Raw genomic sequence first — 13,773 nt, 5'->3', positions numbered from 1 at the left:
TTTTTAAACCTTTTAACAAAAAAAATATAGGTTTTTTTTTCATGCATGTTTCGCCTTTGTTTTGTGGTTAACTTTGAGTTTCTAGGGTTCAAGAATCAAGAGTTACTGTGTTAAAGATTCTTTTATCTTTTCTTTTATTTGATTTAATCGGTGGTATCTTTTTTATATTTTAATTTGTAGTTTTGGAGCCCCGAGGAAGACAGGAAACTACGTGATCTAGTGGAAAAACTAGGATCACAGTTTATGTGGTGTACCATCTCTTCAATCATGATGAGACCTCAAAACTCATGTTTTCAACGCCATGTTTACCTAACCAATGAGAAAATGGTGATATTTCTCAAAATATTAACTTTTTTTTGTAACCATTGAGTTTCTGTTATATGTTTAAATTTGTTTTGGTTTATAATTTTAGGTGGCAAATCCATTATCAGATTTCAAAATAAAAAAGTATGTTTTTTATTAAACAGTTTACATTTTTAGTTTATTTATCTTGTTTTCGTTTCTTTTATTAATTTCCAAAAAAATACATCTTAAGAATTTAATTATTTCATTTTCTTAATTTAAATTTAAATTCTTGTATTTAAAAAAAAAAAAAAATCAACCAGGATTTGACTGCCAACGAAGCTGAAGCTTCCCAGCCCAAAGTTATTACCCAAAACAAGAAGAGAAAGGTAGTAGTATTTAATAACTTCTCAATATATTAAATTACTGTTTAATACTAGTATGTTTTCTTAGCATTAAAAATCGTCTCTTTTATATAAAGGCTGCCGAAGAAGTCAAAATAATGCCTCTTGGATTCGTCCCGAGCCAAGAAAAGACCAAAACATGAACCAAGTGCCTTTGGCCTAGTGGTAAAGAGGCTCCAGCTGGAGCTTCCGCCTTGGTTTCAAATCCTCATGGTCATCCGGAGACGCCTTAAGTAATAAAAAAACGTGGATTTTTTGTGGGCTTCGTGGGATTAGTTCTTGGGTCTAGAAAATTTTTAGGACTCTCACGGTTAAACAAAAAAAAAAAAAAAAAACCAAAACATGAGATGTGTAATTCGTTAATACATTTTCTGAATTTATTATTATTATATTTTAATATATTAATTCGTTACTAATAAGTTTTAAATTTATTATTGTTCAGGGTGCGAGGAAGTTGAGGGTGGACCTTGAATGAGCAACTGACATTTGTCTTTTTTCTTTTAGACTCTTTCAAAGTTTTTGGAAACTTTTCTTTACTGTTTTGGGATGATTTGGTTTTGGATATAAGTACTTAGACCAACTCCAACCCATCTCCATTTTCATCTCCATAATGAACTTTGGAGTCAATTTTGCTCCAACCCATCTCCATTTTCATCTCCAAAATAGAGATCTCCATTTTTTTCTCTATATTTGGAGACCTCTTTTTTTTCTTTACACTACAATTTGGAGATTTCTATTTTTTTCTCCAAAATGGAGTAGCGTTGGAGTAAAACCTAACTCTAAAATAGAGTTACTCCATTTTGAAAAAAAAATGGAGATATGGATTGAAGATGCCGTTAATTTTTAGACTTATTTCCTGTTTATATATATTTTTTTTTCTTAAATTTCTCATCAAGTCCGTACGTACTCCGTAGCAAATTCGTAATCTCAATCTCAAACAAAACGAGAGGCATATTAAATTGTGAAGAGTTGACTGTAGAGATAGAAAACGACCAAATTTTCGTCAAGATATGACGAAAAACAATTCTTCAGCTAAAAAAGAAAAGACCCATCGACGTCACTGTCTTCGTCAAATCATATAATATATCTTAATAAAAGTTTATAATATAGTACGATTTTTCAAGACGTTAATGTGTACCCACGACCCGACCCAAGACTCAAAAGGCGGGTGGAGCCGTGATCCGTGGAAGGTAGTTATCCCAAACTAAAGAAATTTACTAATATTGCCATATACAGTGACAAATCTTTTGTCCAGTACCACTTTGTTTATTCACTTTTCCGGAGTGTCACAATCATAAAAAAAGGAAGACTTTAACTCTGTTGAATTGATATATCATGGTTTTTAAGTGTTTTTAGCCATAATATAAATTTTATTTATAGAGTCTTTTGGTGTTTTTAGATGTCTTTTGAGTCTTTATAGGATTAAGCATGGATGAGAGTATAATGGAACTAAATAGGAGGATTTAGAGCTTAGTCAAGCATTGAGACTGAAGTTGCAAAGTTGGGAGACAAATTTAGAGAAGGTGTCGATCGACACAGCATGTGCATCGATCGATGCTAGGCCACAAGAAGAAATCGGAAGTTTTCCCACAAGTTTTGAAGATTTACAAATTTGCCCCAAAGTTTTCCATATTTGCATCATTAGTCCCTGGACGTGTTTAGGAATATAAATAGGATTTTTATGGTCATTGTTTAGACCTAAGCTTTATTTTTCCCTGCAAATTTTGAGAGCAAAACCCTGTGAGAGATTTTTAGAGAGCTTTTGGAGAGAAGAATCAAGATTCCTTCAGAGAAGATTCAGAACTCCTTTTCTTCTCCCTTAAATCTCTTTATGATATCTATTTTATTCATGATTTGTGTTCTTACAATTATGTCTGAGTAGATCTGCTTGTTAGGTTTAGGGTTTCTCATTAGGGATTTCATGGATTATTAGATCTGTTATTATTTAGGATTCATTATCTTTCTTGTTCTTCACCATAGGTTGTTTTTAATGCTAGATCTTTGATTAGTCATCTGGATTTAGATCTTAGGATTATTGATTGATATGAGAATATGATTGATTTTCCTGATAAAACCTTTGGTGAGCAAAATTACTTTTTGCAAAGAGATTTGAATTAGTGATTTTGTGAACTTATCTAAACCTGATTTTATTACTGGTTTTTAACTTGAATTTTGCAAAGAGATTTGGATTTTCTAGTTTTAAACTTAGATAATACTTGCAGTGAGAACTGATTTATTTTATTATTGTGTTTAGAGTTCAAGAACGGTGCTTAATTATTGAATCATGCTTGTTTAATTAATTGATCTGATTTTCCATGATTTCCTGATAATTTCCCTAGGCCTAGCGTTTACTCCTTCTGAATTTTACAACTTTTTATTTTCTGTTTTGCATTGCTTTTAAATTAATATTTTTGGTTTAGCATAATTAAAAGATTATTAAATCTATTGTGTGAACTAGAGTCTCTGTGGATTTGATCCCTAAGTATTACAATTGACCTCTTAATTTGAGAGAGTAGCTCTAGGATAAATTTGAGCATATCAAATTTTGGCGCCGTTGCCGGGGACTCTTTTGATTCACCATTAAATTAAAATCTTTGATTTTGTCTAAATTTTTATTTTTCTGTTTTACTCACACGCTTTTGTTTCTTTTCTCTTGTGTGTTTCAAGTACATGCCTAAGCCTAGCACCAGGAAAAATCCTACTGGTCCAGTTGTTAAGCTTACAAACCAAGAGTTAAGACAACTAGAGCGTGAGAACACCAAAGCAGCCAAATAAACAAAGATGGTCAACCCAATCATATTGAGACCAAATGCGGCTGGAGTTTTGAGAGATCAAGAGGGTCATGTGCGCAACGAACTTGGCCAAAAACTTGATGCTGAAGGGCAAGTTATTCAGGAAAAACCTGCTGTCGTTGATGAGAATGCAAATGGCGTCGATCGACGCAACATCGGCATTGATCGACGCAACCAAGAAGGCATCGATCGACGCATAGTTGGCATTGATCAACGCAATGTCGGGGCTGGTGCGAACGGAGCCGATTTGGATGGTAACAACCAGCAGAACCTTCAGCCAAGACGGGACAACAATGGAGAGCTTGTCAAGACTCTTGCGGACTTCAACAGACCATACTTGTTCTATGAGAATCGCTCCACAATTGTTCCTCCTCCATTCCCAAGGAATGACTTTGAGCTGAAGCCTGCCTACTTCGCTCTTGTTGGACAAAGGCCATTCCAGAACTTGCCACATGAGAAGCCTCTAGACCACATTGAGCACTTTGAGGACATAGTCACAAGCATCAAGGCTAATGGAGTCACTGAGGACTACCTCTACTGCAAGCTTTTCCCTTACTCTCTTGCTGGGGAAGCTTCTCATTGGCTAAGGCAGCTGAAACAGGATCTCTGACAACATGGCATGACATCAAGGTGGCATTCTTGAATTACTTCTATGATGATGCCATGTCTGATGAGCTGAGGATCAAGCTCTCCACCTTTAGACAAGGACCTGCTGAATCTTACAAAGCTGCTTGGGTAAGATTCAAAGCATACCAGAGAGACTGTCCACATCATGGTTTCTCAGAGGTGCAGTTGATCAATATCTTCTTTATCGGGATTGACTGGAGGTATCAGATGGCTTTGGATGCTGCTAGTGATGGGAACTTCAAGATATGGTACCCAGATGACGCTGAAAAGTTGATTGAAAGGTTTGCATCAAGCAACAGTACTAAGAATGCAGACCTAGAGCGGAAGAGAGCACATGAAGGCCATGATTCAAATCAGTTTGCTGCAGTGAATGCTAAGTTGGATACAGTGCATAACCTTCTTGTTGGAAAGAAGTCAGTCCATTTTGCTGAAGATGTTGAGATTTTTGAGCCAAAGCCAGAGACTACAGAAGAAGGTGTCAACTATGTGTATGGAGCTGGCTATCAAAATCAGAGATTTGGTCAGAAGAATTCCTTCACAGGAAATCCAAACAGCAATTTCACAAGGAACTATGGATCATCTTCTTACCAACCCCTCCCTCCACCCAATTCAGAGAGCAAGATGGAATCATTGATTGGACAGATTTTGGAAGGTCAACAGAAGTTAACAGTAGACTTCAATGGGAAGATTGATTCTGTATACACTGAGCTAACTGGGAAGTTTGATGCATTAAACACTCATGTCAAGAAGCTGGAGAATCAAGTAATTCAGACTGCTGGGTCTGTTAAAAGACAAGAGGAACTTCTTTCTAGAAGAACTGAAAATCCCAAGCATGCTTGTAATGCAATTTTGGTGAAGGAAGAAGACAACCATCCGGTAGCAGATGTTGCATCGACCGATACACAGGAGCATCGATCGATGCAAACTCAACCAAGCGTCGATCGATGCAATATCAGCATCGATCGACACCCCCCACAGACAGCTACGGTTTCCGTTCCAGTTCCACCATCCAATTCACAACAAGCTTACAAGCCTAAGGTTCCTTTTCCTAAGCCTAGGAGGTCTAAGCAGGAGCTTTAGGAAGCTAGATGCAAAGCTATGATGGACAAGGTAATGATTGAGATGCCTTTAATTGATGCAGTCAAGTTTTCTCTTGGGCTTAAGAGATATGTGAAGAGGATGGTCACCAATAGTTTGAGTCCTGAGGAAGGAGCACTGCTTACAAAGGATGCCAGCTCAATTCTGTTGAAGCAGCCTCCACAGACGAAGAAGGATAAGAAGCAGGAGGTGGTTGTATCTAAGGAAGTAAATGCAATGATTCAGAGTAAGATTGCAGAGAAGTTACCAGATCCTGGAAGTTTTGTGTTAGACTGCTCTATCTCCAAAGGAAGATTTCCTCACTCACTTTGTGATATTGGCTTTAGTATTAACTTGATGCCACATTCTGTTGCTGTGGGACTTGGCATGACAGATTTCAAGCCAACTAAGATCTCTCTTATCTTAGCTGATCGATCCCGCAGAATTCCTGAAGGCGTCTTAGAGGATATTCCGATTAAGATTGGAGAATGCATGATTCCCACTGACTTTGTGATGTTAGAATATGACAAAAAGCCTAGTGATCCTCTCATTTTAGGATGCTCATTCTTAGCTACAGCTGGTGCCATCATTCATGTTAAGAAAGGACACATATCTTTGAATGTGGATGATTTGGTCATGAACTTTGAGATGGACAAGCTGAGAAGAGCTCCGACTATTGATGGTCAGACATTTTCTATGGAGATTGCTTCTGATGATGATATGATCATTGAGCTTCATGAAGATATTACTGTTGGGTATGTCAAAGAGTTGGAGACTATTGAGAAAGTGAGTAAGCAAGCTGTTAAGCTTAAAGATTGGAGTGGAGATCATCTAAGCAGTACTAGAGACCATGATGAGGTTCTGATCCATGACAAGTCGCTGGTGGTTGATGTTTTTATAATGGAAACACGGATTGCTGAGGAAAGCTGCAGAAACGTTGAAGAAACAAGAGTTGCAGGCCAATCATCGATCGATGCAACTGTTGCATTGATCAACACACCTTCCAGAATCGGCTCGGACTTGTCCAGAACTGAAGATTCTCGAGTTGATTCCTTAGCTGCAAGTCCTAGACCAGTTGTAAAGCTGAAATCTCATCATTCCACAGCCAAGAACCCACAGGTAAGGCTAAGGTATGCATCTCCTTCTCCCAAACCTTCTCCATTCATCAATAAGAATTTCAAAGGTACAAAAACTGTTGTGCAGTTAACCAAGCCACGAGATTATCGTAGAGCGCTTGTTTTTTTCTGTTGATGATTTTGCAGGACTTAAAAGAAAGCCACCCATATCTCAGTCTCGCCCTGGTCCTGTTCCTCATGTCCCATGTAGACCTCATTCATCTGCTGCCTACACACCACCTTGGATGAAGAGGACATCCTCTCAGAAGCATTCATTGACATGTTCCGATCCACCGGATGCCTGAGATCCGACACAGTCAAGCTAATGACTGAAAACAAGCGCTTAGTGCGAGACAGCCCACTGGTAGGTTTTTCTTTTTCATTTTTCTTTTAATTTTTATTAAATTTTATTTTATTCGCCAATCTCTTACTTGATAGCACTGGAGACAGTGTTGTTTAAGTCTGGGGGAGGTAGTTACTAACTACGTTTTTGTTTTTGAGAAAAAAAAAATTGTTTTATTGAGTCAAAATTTTGTTGGGAAGTATGATTTTTCTTTTTAGTGTACTGTCTTGGTTGATTAATACTGCAGATTGAATCCACAAATCCGACTAATGAAAAATCCAATGGCTGACCAGTGAACCAGAAAAATCTAAATTTCCAACAGAATCCATAAAAGCTTGAGGTAATTTCTGTACTTTTCTTTTTACCTCATCAAGAGATTGATGTTCATAGAGCTTGACTCCTTGTTCATACCTGACAAGTAAGACTTCAGAAAGAAAATGGTACTCTTCTCCCTTATTTAAAATATTTTTCCTGAGAGCTTTGTAAAAAAAAAACGGAGAATAAGAGATGAAATGATTTTGATCAGTTTAGAGGGTTAGGTAAATTACATGTGATCCCATTATTCTACTCTTGAGTCAAATGATCACACAAAGCTTGGAAGCGAGGGGTAGGTAAATTACCAATGACCCCGCTATTCGCTTACACCTTTGAAGAGAAAAAAAAAAAAGATAATAAAAAAGGCAAAGCTCAAAGGAAGAATAAATAGAATAAGTCCGGGGGAGAGAAAGAATACCACATGTGGTAAAAGATATGTCTTGCTTGTTATGGTATTGTACGGAAATAAGTCTAAAAGGTTCTTGATATTGATCAAATTGTTGAGACTCACCGATGAAAGCTTAATGGAGGAAGTAGTGGAATTTGGTTTGAATTTGGGATACTATGAAAGTCAACGGAGAAGTACATGGTGGTTCGATTTGGATTTATCAGCTAAGCATATGGATTATGGTTTGGATGATCATGGCATTACTTTAAAAAGAAAATGAGTTCCTGCGTTTTCAAACCTCTTTCACATGACTAAGTTTATGTTTTGCTTGAGGGTAAGCAAAGGCTAAGTCTGGGGGAGTTGATATATCATGGTTTTTAGGTGTTTTAAGCCATGATATAAATCTTATTTATAGAGTCTTTTGGTGTTTTTAGATGTCTTTTTGAGTCTTTATAGGATTAAGCATGGATGAGAGCCTAATGGAGCTAAATAGGAGGATTTGGAGTTAATCAAGCATTGAGGCTGAAGTTGCAAAGTTGGGAGACAAATTTAGAGAAGGTGTCGATCGACACAGCATGTGCATCGATCGATGCTAGGCCACAAGAAGAAATCAGAAGTTTTCCCACAAGTTTTGAAGATTTACAAATCTGCCTCAAAGTTTTTCATATTTGCATCATTAGTCCCTGGACGTGTTTAGGAATATAAATAGGATTTTTATGGTCATTGTTTAGACCTAAGCTTTATTTTTTCCTGCAACTTTTGAGAGCAAAATCCTGTGAGAGATTTTTAGAGAGCTTTTGGAGAGAAGAATCAAGACTCCTTCAGAGAAGATTCAGAACTCCTTTTCTTCTCCCTTTAATCTCTTTATGATATCTATTTCATTCATGATTTGTGTTCTTACAATTATGTCTGAGTAGATTTGCTTGTTAGGTGTAGGGTTTCTCATTAGGGATTTCATAGATTATTAAATCTGTTATTATTTAGGATTCATTATCTTTCTTGTTCTTTACCATAGGTTGTTTGTAATCCTAGATCTTTGATTAGTCATCTGGATTTAGATCTTAGGATTATTGATTGATATGAGAATATAATTGATTTTCCTGATAAAACCTTTGGTGAGCAAAATTACTTTTTGCAAAGAGATTTGAATTAGTGATTTTGTGAACTTATCTAAACCTGATTTTATTGCTGGTTTTTAACTTGAATTTTGCAAAGAAATTTGAATTTTCTAGTTTTAAACTTAGATAATGTTTGCAGTGAGAACTGATTTATTTTATAATTGTGTTTAGAGTTCAAGAACGGTGCTTAATTATTTAATCATGCTTGTTTAATTAATTAATCTGATTTTCCATGATTTCCTGATAATTTCCCTAGGCCTAGCGTTTAATCTTTCTGAATTTTACAACTTTTTATTTTTTGTTCTGCATTTCTTTTAAATTAATATTTTTGGTTTAGCATAATTAAAAGATTATTAAATCTATTGTGTGAACTAGAGTCTCTGTGGATTCGATCCCTAAGTAATACAATTGACCTCTTAATTTGAGAGAGTAGCTCTAGGGTAAATTTGAGCATATCATGAATCCAAACCCAAACAATATGAAAATTCATTTCTTGTTTTCTATTTTTTTTTTTTTTTTTTGTTCTCAACATCAACTTATCATTAACCAAAGAGTTACAACCAAATCAAAGACACATTACATTCACCTCTATAGACTTGGACCCCAAACAAATGCAATGGTTGATCAAGTACAACCCTGGAACACTAGGCAGATCCAACACTATCCAATCAAGAACCATTGCATTTTTTAACCACAGTGAGATAGATAACACTCCACAACTCGGAATGAAATCATCTCTTAAACCACCTAAATTAACCTAATGACACGAAAACAAATACTAACACAGAGAAGGCCAAAACTAATACTGAAAAGGTCAAATCCCAGCTATGAGAGCCTCTTGATCGACATGAAGAACTTGTCCCAAAGCTTCAACACCCAAAAGCGCATCAACATAAGAGCTTGGTCTCTCTGGCTTTCACTGTTCCGGTCCTAAACCTAAAACGGACAATATATCCGACTGAAACTGACCAAGAGACGTGAAACAAAACCGGCAAGATAGATGATTCTCCGAACTAACCATATAATAACCAGAATGCTAATCATCCAAAGATTAAAACTTGAGGCACAAATTAGCATATCATCACCTAACAGTGCAAATTTTAAGAGCTACATCACATCCGCTGAGTTTCGAGGCACACCTTGGTTGGACTGAAAACCAAACGACACCGTCGTGGACTGACACTGCTCCTTGCTTCAAGACACCGCCGTGGTTGGAATGAGGGTTAAGGTCTGAAGAAAACCTCAAGCCCGACCGCTGAAGCTCTCATAGAGAAGCTTTATCCCGCATTGCTCACCGAAGCCAACAAACCGCCAGAGACAAAATGGCAAGCGAAATCGCCAACCCAGATCCACCGGATCTGACCAAAGATTCGACGCTGACCTTCAACGTCTGCACCAAAGCCTTCACCAGCAACCACCTCCCGACGGAGCTTCGCTTCACACACCGAGATATCGCCGGAACCACCACATCGAGAAACACCCAACCAACGGCGAGAGGATAGCAAGGAACGGGAAAACATGAAAGAAACTACAAATAGAAAACTCAGACGGAACCCTCTCCTGCCCCGGAAGGGCAACCGGAGAGGCGGAGCGAACGGCGGCGACTCTTCCTCTCTCTCAAGTGTCTCTCCCTTTTTATATGAACAAAACAAGAGTTTACTACTACGGTTTTTCTTTTTCTTTTAAGCTCCTTTACCCATTTTCTCTTCTCTCTCCTCTCTCCTCTCTCCTCTCTCGATTTCAATATTTGTATATCTTCCCTTTTCAAATTTTTTTTCTCTCTCTATTCTTTAGTTTATCTTACAGTTTCTTTTTAAAAATCTCTAATTTTTCTGACAGCACAATAATTAAATATTTATAGTGGACAAACTTAATAAAGAACAATATTTTAAATTTGTCTATCAACAAACTACCTATTATTTTTTTTCCATTAAAAGATATATAATTTTTTGTTAGAAATAAAAGATATATAATTTTTTTGTTATAAATAATAAAAGCATTGACACTCATTTATTTGCCAATCACATATTCCCTATACATTAATAGAGAAACATTCTCATAAAAAAACTGAGGTATCGCGCTTACAGAGCTTCTGTACCATTTTAATAAATGTTTTATATCTCATTATTATTTACATAAAAGATTTAAATGTTCTATGAGTTAATGGTTTTCTATTATTTTTTAAAAAATAAAAGATTTAATTAACTATTAAAATTTGAAAATGTATTTAGTTATCACCTACATAACCTAGTTAATTATTAAAAGTAATACATTTCACAAAAATTTAGAAACCATTTATTTAATTTTTTGAAATGCTAAAGTTATTTTCCTATTTTTAAAAAATCTGATAACTATTCAACTATATTTAAAAAAAAAATAATTGAATAAATTATCACAATAATGAAAAAAAGTAAATCACATACTACAAACAATTTAAAATTATTCACCTATTTAACTTTTTGAAACGCAAAACTTATTCTCCGGTTTTAAAAAAAATCTGATAACTATTCAGATATTAAAAGTTAATTATCACAATATAATCTTAAAAATAAATAACATTTCACAAAAAAAAAAATCTGCTCGCCAATTTAAATTTTTGAAAAACAAAAAATTTGTGTCCTATTTAAAAATTCTAATGACTATTTAAATATATGTGACCCAGCAATCTTAATATGGTAGCCAAGTTATTGAATTTTTAAAAACCCTATACAATCAATTTTCCTATAAGTTTTCACCAGAACTACACTTTTGATTAATTACCACTTTTAATACATTTTCTCATTGCATGTTTACACTTAAAATTAGTTTAAATTAGATTGATTAGTCTAAAAAATATTGCTTTATCTATTTAGTGGCATAATGATGTAGATAACAATGTGAAACATAAAAGATTTGAATTTGATTTTAGAAATATAAAGACATCAAAACTTTCTCCACCATGGTGAACATTTCACGTTTAAATAGTTCACAGGTGAAACATATTTAAAAAAAATAAACGCAAACTGGAATAAACAAAAAATAAACTTTACTTACAGATTTTGTTTTACACAAACAAATCTTTAAATTTCTATATTATTCATAATATTTATTTGAATCGATTTATCCCGCACTATGTGCGGGTTGGTACCTAGTTTTGCTTTTATTTTACATAAAAACTTTGAAAGCCACTTTTTTCTTCTCTTCTTTATTTCTTTTGTCAACATAAAAAATATATTTGAAAGCTCTACACAATTTTATATGGACAATTGGAAAGAAATTTTATTTACTATATTTCTTTTGCAAAAAATACCCTCTCTTGTTGTCTATTTACATTACTATCATTTTCAATATACAAAATGACTAAATTCTAAACCTTAGGCCATATTTATCGGTAGATCACATGGGGTGATCTAAGCCCATATTAAAATCAAATTAATTGAACAGTGGCCATAAGATCGGCCCAACTGATCTTAGATCAGTTCTTGTCTTGATCTAAAGGTGAAGTGTCACACGGAAAGCTCGGTTTCAATTTTTTTTTACTTCGACATTTCTTTTTCTTCTTCTCTCGCAACTGGTGACAGGGCGAAACGGCGAGAGATTTGTGTTCCCATCACTGTCGTCTCCTCTGTCTCATTCCGGCCATTGAAACACCCAGTCGACCGATCTCCACGTCTCCTCTGTTGTTGTAAGCTTGCAGTAGCTTGGAGATCAAGCTGAGTATATTTAGGAGGATCTAAATATACATATCAAATGTTAGTTTTACTTTTCTTTAGGAGTCATCTAAAGTTAATTTTCCTAAAGTGTTTTGGAAATATAGTTTATATATAAGGAGGTGCTAAGGTGTAGCACAACTTATGAGATTGAGAGCTTTAGTTTTAAGAAGTTTTCTAAAGCAATAAACGAGAGTTATTCGTTAATCTTTGTGTTTGATTCAATATTTGGTATCAGAGCTTTATTGAATCTCTACACAACTCGTATTCTTTCTCTTCCGTTTGTGACAAAGCAACAAAATCGGGTCAAGAAAGATGGGAGACATTGTTGCTATGACGTCCGTGCCTAAGGAGACTGGTACCTCGCCCCTCCAATGTCCGATGCTCACCACCACTAACTACACGGTGTGGGCCATGAAGATGACGGTCATGCTCAAGGTGAACAGAGTATGGGAGACGATCGAAACAGGGGAAGCCGAAGATGATAAGATTGATTTGGCCAAAGCTCTGTTGTTTCAATCTATTCCGGAGACGCTGACCTTACAAGTTGGTAATCTCGCTACTCCTAAGGAACTTTGGAATGCAATCAAGTCACGCTACATCGGAGCTGAGAGAGTTAAGGAGGCAAGACTGCAAACTCTGATGTCGGACTTTGAGAGATTGAAGATGAAATCTACAGATACAATTGATGACTTTGTGGGAAAGTTATCAGAACTTGCGTCAAAATCTGGTGCTTTGGGTGTGACCATAGAAGAACCGAAGCTAGTCAAAAAATTCTTGAACAGCTTGCCGAGGAAGAAATATATTCATATTATTACAGCCTTGGAGCAAGTTCTCGATCTTAACAAGACAAGTTTTATGGACATCATTGGTCGACTAAAGACATACGAAGAGAGGATTCGTGATGAGGAGGAACAAGAGGATGATCAAACAAAGCTTATGTATGCTAACTACCAAGAGGGTTATGACCAAAGACGTGGAAGAGGTACCAGAGGGGGACGATTCTCAGGACGAGGTCGTAATAAATATCAGAACAGAGACAAATCCTCAATTGTTTGCTACCGGTGTGACAAGAATGGTCACTATGCTTCTAACTGTCCGGACAGGCTACTTAAGCTTCAAGAGATTCACGACGGAGCTGAATCTGATACTCAAGATGCGGAGGAGTTGTTAATGCATGAGGTGGGGTTTCTCAATGAGAAGAAGGTCCAGCCACACATTTATGAAACAAAATCGGAGGGAGATAATGTTTGGTATCTCGACAACGGAGCCAGTAACCATATGACTGGAAACCGAAACTACTTCACCAAACTTGATGAAACAGTCACAGGGAAGGTAAGATTCGGTGACGACTCACGAGTCGACATCAAAGGGAGAGGTTCTATTCTCTTTATCACCAAGTCTGGTGATAAAAAGATTCTGGCTCAAGTCTACTGGATACCGGATCTTAAGAGTAATATCCTCAGTCTTGGACAAGCTACGGAGACAGGATGTGAAGTTCGAATGAAGGAGGATTATCTCACGCTGCATGATCGTGATGGAAGGCTCTTAGTAAAAGCAAACAGATCGCAGAACAGACTCTACAAGGTTCGTATGGAAGCGGATAGCAAGTGCTTGCAAGTC

General features: G+C 36.2%; 1 non-coding gene across 1 annotated transcript; it reads right to left on the bottom strand.

Moving 5' to 3' along the window:
• Positions 1-4,150: 4,150 nt before the first annotated feature.
• On the bottom strand, positions 4,151-4,257 carry LOC147937573 (small nucleolar RNA R71). The gene has a single exon (XR_015567667.1). It is a non-coding gene; the product is annotated as a small nucleolar RNA R71 (small nucleolar RNA).
• Between the last annotated feature and the right edge of the window lie 9,516 nt (positions 4,258-13,773).

The sequence above is a fragment of the Camelina sativa genome, chromosome 9, assembly GCF_030686135.1.
Source record: "Camelina sativa cultivar CO46 ecotype springtype chromosome 9, ASM3068613v1".
NCBI classification, from domain to species: domain Eukaryota; kingdom Viridiplantae; phylum Streptophyta; class Magnoliopsida; order Brassicales; family Brassicaceae; genus Camelina; species Camelina sativa.
This window is presented reverse-complemented; position numbering and strand designations above follow the sequence as displayed.